The following is an 8,838-nucleotide window of genomic DNA, read 5'->3' as shown; positions in this document are numbered from 1 at the left end:
ATTTTTTCATTATCTACTATAAATTAGAAACATAAAAACGTACTAAAACATACATGATTAAAATAAAACTAGACCGTCGAGAATGGATTTTGGATTGCTTTGATGACATACATTACTAACAAATCACTCTGAATCTAATTAAATTTCAACAGTTTGTCTCTTAATATTAAGTATTTTGAGCCCTGAAGTGGTTCTGTCTAAAAATCTCACACATGCATGCACCACCAAACAACAATGCCACAAAAAGTATGCATACTGAAAAAAACGATGATTTTGTTTCAATTAACGCACAAATTTACTTTCTTGATGTAAAATCTGGGCCTGAAGACAAAGATGATATAATCATAGAAAGCTTTGACTATCACCTTTTTTTTGTATGTTTTATGTTCAATATTCGATTTTAGTCATGTACGCTTTGTTTCAGATGTGGTTGTTTTGAAAGTGCTATGTAAGTAAAAGTAAAACAGAGTTGAGACTAATAATATTTTATGAATCCATCTAATGAAAGAGCATTTCACTGTTCTGCCTGTACTGTACACATCGCTCATACAGATCGACTAACAAAGCTACATTATTTGTTGTAAATAAATCATAATTTTGGATGGATTAAGTGCAATTGGATAAGTGGTTTATATCACCTGGATAGGCAGTAAATTCTATGCTGTTTCTTCTATATGAAAATAAATTAATAATTATTCACCATTAAGGGTAGAACATTTATCCTCTGTAAGTATTATTTTGTTCTTAACATGCTCATTAATAAGGCTTATAGCATATAATATTGGAATGAGTATCAAAATGAGGGATAATTTAACAAGCACATTTTGTCATCTCTTATAAAAAGGCATTTGAGATGAATATTTAATTAGATCATTTTTTTTATTGCCAAGAAACAGCATACATCATTTTTTTTTTACCCTCTGTATGTAACTCATCACTTACAGGATTAAGCCTATTTTATTGAAAATAGTATCCAGTTATGCATAATTGTAGTCATGTTGAAAAAATACACACAGCCCTCGGCTGCATTGAAGTTCAATGAACACATTACATTGATGGTCTATCATATGATGTGCTTCAAATGTTTATCTGCAAGTCAAAGCGCTTGATGTGCGTGGACTTGGCTACTGGGATTTGGCTGCAGCAGCATTAGCAGGAGGAACAATGGAGCCTCTGATTAGACTGTTTTCAGGGCACAGGATTCAGTAAATCCACATAGGACCGGACACAAGTAGTGCTCACATTCAAACAACAAATACGCAGCTGCTCTTTCCACTGTTGCACAGAGTTTTATAAAGCAGAATCATATTGCTTCGTTTATCCCCCTTTGACACAATCTTCACAGGCTCTTCATCCAACTTTACTTTGTGTTATATCAACCTCTTGCAAATGGATGCCCATCTACAGCTCAAAAGTGGCTGAAATGTACCAGGGGAAGAAACGCAAAAAACGTTCCTCCTCATGTCTTCTTCATCTCGGGCAATGCCTACCAACGACATGTTGCTAGATGAGGAGGGAGAAAGATGGTGACTGTATTTTGTGTTATGAAAATATGACCCTGAGATAAATCATTCAAAATCTTTTCCCACCATTAATGTGACCTATAATTTGTAACATTAAATTGAATTGTTTTTTAAAATCTTTTTGAGTGCGGAAGTAATAAGATCCATGACAAAAAAATTCCCAAACATATGTTGGAAAATGTGTTATGGTCCATTAAGAGCAAGGCTGGACCGTTTGGCTATTTAGTGCTAACAGAACTTGGCTAATCACGAAAACAACACCAGAAATTGAAGCATAGTGGTGACAGCATAATGCTTTTGGGCTGTTTTTCTTCAACTGGAGTATTAGACAAGTGGAGGAAATTTGAACAGTTTGAAATAGCAGTCACTGTTAGCACAAAGGGTGTGCACACTTGTGCAACCACGTGGTCTCATTTGTTTGTTTTCCCCTTTTGAAAACAAAACAATTGAGCTGTACAGGTTATAGGTCACCTTAACTCATTCACTGCCATTGACGGCTCTAAACGTCAAGAATTCATTTGAACTATTTCTATTAGTTTATTTTTTTCCACTTTTGTTGAAAACCTAGATTTTTTACTGTACATTTAGTTTTGTACATGAAATTTGTGATTAATTGCGATTTAACTAGTGAAGTAATGCGATTAATTACAATTGAAAACTTTAATCGCCTGATGCCCTGAATTTTTAATATTTTCTTTCTTCTTCTTTTTTTTATTCATTCAGTGCCTTTGGCGGCTATAAACGGCAAAAATTCATTTAAACTATGTCTATTAGTTTAACATTTTTTTCCACTTTTGTTGAAAACCTAGATTTTGTTTATTGTACATTTAGTTTTGTACATGAAATTAGTGATTAATCGCGAGTTAACTAGTGAAGTAATGCGATTAATTACAATTGAAAATTTTAATCGCCTGACGCCCCAAATTTTTAATATTTTCTTTCTTCTTTTTTTTAAATTTATTCACTGCCGTTGACGGCTATAAACGTCAAAAATTCATTTAAACTATGTCTATTAGTTTAACATTTTTTTCCACTTTTGTTGAAAACCTAGATTTTTTTTATTGTACATTTAGTTTTGTACATGAAATTTGTGATTAATCGCGAGTTAACTAGTGAAGTAATGCGATTAATTACAATTGAAAATTTTAATCGCCTGACGCCCCAAATTTTTTATATTTTCTTTCTTCTTTTTTTTTAAATTCATTCACTGCCGTTGACGGCTATAAACGTCAAAAATTCATTTAAACTATTTCTATTAGTTTAACATTTTTTTCCACTTTTGTTGAAAACCTAGATTTTTTTTTATTGTACATTTAGTTTTGTACATGAAATTTGTGATTAATCGCGAGTTAACTAGTGAAGTAATGCGATTAATTACAATTGAAAATTTTAATCGCCTGACGCCCCAAATTTTTAATATTTTCTTTCTTCTTTTTTTTAAATTCATTCACTGCCGTTGACGGCTATAAACGTCAAAAATTCATTTAAACTATTTCTATTAGTTTAACATTTTTTTCCACTTTTGTTGAAAACCTAGATTATTTTTTATTGTACATTTAGTTTTGTACATGAAATTTGTGATTAATCGCGAGTTAACTATTGAAGTAATGCGATTAATTACAATTGAAAATTTTAATCGCCTGACGCCCCAAATTTTTAATATTTTCTTTCTTCTTTTTTTTAAATTCATTCACTGCCGTTGACGGCTATAAACGTCAAAAATTCATTTAAACTATGTCTATTAGTTTAACATTTTTTTCCACTTTTGTTGAAAACCTAGATTTTTTTTATTGTACATTTAGTTTTGTACATGAAATTAGTGATTAATCGCGAGTTAACTAGTGAAGTAATGCGATTAATTACAATTGAAAATTTTAATCGCCTGACGCCCCAGATTTTTAATATTTTCTTTCTTCTTTTTTTTTAAATTCATTCACTGCCGTTGACGGCTATAAACGTCAAAAATTCATTTAAACTATTTCTATTAGTTTAACATTTTTTTCCACTTTTGTTGAAAACCTAGATTTTTTTTATTGTACATTTAGTTTTGTACATGAAATTTGTGATTAATCGTGAGTTAACTAGTGAAGTAATGCGATTAATTACAATTGAAAATTTTAATCGCCTGACGCCCCAAATTTTTAATATTTTTTTTCTTCTTTTTTTTAAATTCATTCACTGCCGTTGACGGCTATAAACGTAAAAAAATTACAAATAACATTTTTTTCCACTTTTGTTGAAAACCTAGATTTTTTTTAATTGTACATTTAGTTTTGTACATGAAATTTGTCATGTGATTAATTACAATTAAAAAAATATAATCGCCTCTTGCCCCTAATTTTTAATAATCTTTTTTTTTTTTAATGAATTAATGGCAGTGACTGAGTTAATGGTGGAAAAAGCTTTTTTTTTTTAAATAAGCTTTTTCCACCATTTCACTCAAACCAGCCCTTTGAAAAGGGGTGTGTAGACTTTTTATATGCGCTGAAAAATAAAATACTGTATATATTGCTCGTCCTTGAAAAAAAAAGGTAGTACAGTAAAAACTAGACTCAGCAATGGGCTTTTGATAGGAAATCAAGTCAGCTATGTAACCCACTATACTACAAATCTGTATCAGTGCATGCTAGTCTGTATGACAGAAAAAGCTGACAGGAATCCAGTTAGGCAGATCCACAAAGGATTGTGAGATAAGTTTATTCATGCATTTAAATCATTTCACTGTTCAAAGTCAAAAACAGAGGAACTATTATGACCCCCGCGAGATGCCAGAATGTCATTACATGGTTGCATGTTGATAAATAGGGGATGGAATTGCTGCCTGTGTGTAATGAGCGTGCCATGTAATGATTTGTTAAGGGAGCTGCTAAATTCTTCGAGGCCATTACGTGGCATCGGGGGAGATCTGGCAGCTGTTTGTATTGCTCGCGCTCATCCCGACTGAAAACACAAACAAACGTCGGATGGACTCACTGACACATCAGCGCTTCAAATTCTCGCAACTGTCTGCTCTTCTGCCCTCCCTTGTTGCCTGCTGATAAAACTCATGAAGTCAAACTACCAAACTGCATTTCTCATTCTCTGATATGTCTCCAGCGGAGAAACCGGTGCTGGCAAGACAGAGAACACCAACAGGTGATTCAGTACTTTGCCAGCATTGAGTAAATTCTGCAGAGTAAATTTGACTTTAAACAGAGTCTATTTGGCCCACTGATCTGTATATATAACTCAACTGGATGGCTGATTGGCCAAGACTTTTGAAGCCACGAGGCCGCCATATTACCACTCCCAAGAAACTGCCTAGCTGCCAAATCTAATATTGGGATCTAAGGAACTGAGCGATAAAAGAATAAGGGGGTGTTCAAAACAGCACATATCTACACTTGTTAAAAAATAGTGACCACTCCGACCCTCAACTACCCCCCTCCCGACCCTATACTAAGAGCCTATGAGCTGTGTATGTCTAATCTGTACGTATAGTAGCAGGATGGCCGCGCTATGGCTTCAACGGATTGCACGGGCGTTAATCAGCTATACAGCTACATATAGAGATCAGTGATTTGGTCCCACTCTAAATTGAGTAAAACTTACACTTGGAAGATAGTTTAAAAAAAAAATCATTCAAGTGTTGAGGAACAAACCCATAACTTCAGGTTCCTAATAGCTGAGCCGTGCAGCTTCTACTGTGTGTTAGCATATTGGAATCTTCGTTACAATGTTTTTGGGCTCCTTTTGGATATAAGCAAACAGTAAGAGTGGCATAACTCAGGTGGTAGAGTTTCCCATGCTGAAGGTTGTGAGTTTGTTCCTCAACCCTTGTGTAACTTTTTTAAAAAAAAATATGTTTATATAAACTAGTCAAATTTAGTCAAAATCTCTCCTTGCAAAATTTTACTTAGAATTTCTGAGTGAAAAATCTTTAATGGATTTTTCATGAAATTCACTTGTACACACTAAAAATATTTTGAGTAAAATGAATATTATACTCTCTTGCAAGTGTAAATTTTACTGTGTTTAAAATAAGACCAAATAGGCTCTGTTTAGAGTAAAATATACTCTACAGAATTGACTTTGCTTCAGAGACAAACATTCAAATTCACGTTTTGTGGGTTGTGACAGGAAATGTCTGCGTGGCTCCTTCACGCCACACTGACTCACTATTGCCCATGAAAAAACAAAGCTCAATTACAAGAATAGTTTGTCCAGGTGTACATGATGATGCCTCATGTTCAATTTCAGATTTTATTGTTGTGATTCACAAATGCGGCTTTCATACAGCTTGCTCGATCACACTTACCTTATTAGCGAACTCGGGTAAGTGTTTGATGTCCTGGGTTTCACGCCTGAGGAAATAATGAGCGTGTAAAAGATGACTGGAGGCATCATGCACTTTGGTTACATGACGTTCAAACAGAAGAGGAACAAGCTGATGTGAACTCCACTGAGGGTACCCCCCCACCCCCTCTTTTTTACATTTCACCTTTATCCGAACCCTTTTGCTCTCATGAATTTTACTGTAACATCCGTGCATAGATTGCTCATCTCATACACTCTCATCTCTCTAGTAGCAAGATATTAACAAAGATCTGATTTTAATGAATGTGTCACACACGCTAATATCAAAGTTACAAAATGTCTAATTGATTGTTTTTAATCCTATCAAGTAGCAATGGGTGAGTACTGATACCAGGTATTGTTCTGATACCATTTTTTTCAAGGTATTGGTACTGATACTCTTGCGGCTGTTTTATGAACAGGAACTAAAAATGAATTGCCATTAATTTCAAACAGTTTTAAGGAAATATGCTATATTGGAATATATAGGCCGTTCTTTAAAATAATCTGCCACATGTTTGTACATTGTTGTTGGGGAAGTTATAGCACTCCTTCACCCACTCGCTCACCATGATGGTTTCATGTTGCACAGGCTCATTTGTTTGCTTTTCCATCAGCAGCCCATGGGGATCTCGTCCATCCTGGAGGAGCAGTGCGTGTTCCCAAAGGCGACAGATGTGACCTTTCCAAACAGCTCTCTATGACAACCACTTGGGCAAGTCTTTGAATTTCATCAAGCCCAAAGGGGGAGAAGAAAGGAGCAGAGGCCCACTTTGAATTGGTGCACTATGCCGGCACGGTGATTCACGCTTGAGCTTATACACCGTCAACGTAAGGACAGGGGCGGAGCTAAACATTTAGGGGCCAAAGACAACCCTCCCACATTCACATGTAACTAAATGCATTTGCTAAACTATTGAATTTTTTTTCTATTTTGACTAAAGGTATGTCATTTAGCCCACATTGTATAATACAGGACACTTTTTACAGTTTCACAAAATGATTGATTGGCACTGTTGACACCATTTGGCTTCTAATGGCATGCTGAAGGTTTCCCCAATCAGATGCAGCGCCCAAAAAATTAAACAGCGGTCTGATTTAGATGGAAAGGAATGTTAATGTTGGATTTTGATGATTGTACAATGAAAAGTATACAGTAAACTTTGACCAACAAGCTCATCACTCAAGTAAACGAGGCGCATGAGTTTTGCGCTTTTTTTCGGGTGACATTCTGTGGAGCAGAAAAAAAAAGCTTCTTAAATATACACGATTCTACAAGCAATTCACTCTTGTGAGTGGGTGTATATAGCCGGAAGACAGCTAGGAGCAAGAGATGAGGGTCAGGGCAGAGGTTGAGAAAGCGAGGAGGACCTTAAGATGACCAAAAAGAATCTCAATGAAATGGAGAATGCCAAGATCGACCTGAAGGAGGTTATTAAGAAGTGAGAACCACATGTAATATGCAATATATAACACATTGGCACATTTACAAATTCACTGTGTTGAATCTGGGCCTGCTTAGTTGGCCACCAAATTGATTTACTTGCAGAAACTGAAGACACGCTCATTCAAAGATTTTTAACAACTCTGCCATCTAGCGGAAAATCACCGATATGTTCTGTGTGTCTGCAGGTCGCCGACGTCGATGAACAAAGGCTCACCATTAAAGAGGAAGTTAAGTCAAAAATAAAACGCTAGTCTACATGGCATTCTGACTAATCTTGTGTTTGTGAAATATGAAGCATAATCCACCCTTTTTTTAAATCCATTTGCCACTTGCTGTTAACTGAAAATGACATCTCAGTACCTAAGAGCTCAGTTTGTAAATGTCACGTGACCAAACCCAGAAAACATTTGTCGTTACCAGAGCCCTATTTTAGGCACTACGATGACATTTTTAGCCAATAGCAAGTTGCAAAATGGCTGTTCCCTCAACATTTTTATTTTATTTTATTTTATTCTCCTTAAGTGGGGTCTTTGATAAAGCCCGTAATGGGTTTCCACCTCACCAGTTGTATTTAATTTTTTGCTTTCACCCCCCCTCCCCCAGAATGTGTAAACAAGCAAACATTTATCAGAATGTACACAACAATCTACTCGGCCACAGTACACAGTTTGAAATGAGAGATTCCTTATAACATAAAGGGTACAACATAACTAATTATATATAATATAATATAATTATCAACATAAAACAAATAAGGGGTAGGACTAAATAAGCTTTTAACTTATTGGCTGGCTTCCATATTTTTGTGAGTGCGGTCAAATAAATACATTAATCTGTCATGGTACAACATCACACATCAACATGGACTTTATCTTTATTGTGGTTTCAAATGAATGTTTCACATTTCATACAAAAATCTATAGAAAAAGTCCGACACTCCGCCAACCTCCTGGTTCATCTTTGTTGAGTCGCTTCAGTCATCAAAAGGACCAACGGAACTCACATCCTAAACCAATGGACCAATCAAATGAAGTCACGTATTGTCCACCTATGTGTATGGTCAGAAGCAGAACCATTTACAGTGTAAACCTGCCTGCCTTGATAAGAAATGCACAGATTGTTGGTCCTAAACTCTGCATATAAAATGGCAACCACCTATTAAAATGTCTTTAGTGTATGGACACGGTACCATGGCAACAGCATGCAGGCTCACACAGTATTGTGTAGAAATGCATGTGTAGATTTTCTTTTTTTTTGGGGGGGGGGGGGGGGGTGATCATTGATTGGAGGGAAGGGAGGATGGACTGGGCGTGTTCAACGAGCCTCTGTTTCAGAGGTAGAAGTGATCAAGGATAAATGTAAGCTAATTACGCCACATGCGTAAACGCACACCTGTGCCAGTAAAGCGCATCCAAAGTCACACGTGAGCCGACGACACACTTTGCGCTCCTTGCCCAAAGGCGTTTGTGTGTTTTTGTGTATGCATGTGAGAGAGCAAAGCGTAAGAAAAGAGAGTACAGTACACACCCTCGA

This window comes from Vanacampus margaritifer, chromosome 2 (assembly GCF_051991255.1).
Source record: "Vanacampus margaritifer isolate UIUO_Vmar chromosome 2, RoL_Vmar_1.0, whole genome shotgun sequence".
Classification (NCBI taxonomy): domain Eukaryota; kingdom Metazoa; phylum Chordata; class Actinopteri; order Syngnathiformes; family Syngnathidae; genus Vanacampus; species Vanacampus margaritifer.
The sequence above is the reverse complement of the archived record's forward strand: the minus strand, read 5'-3'. Positions refer to the sequence as shown.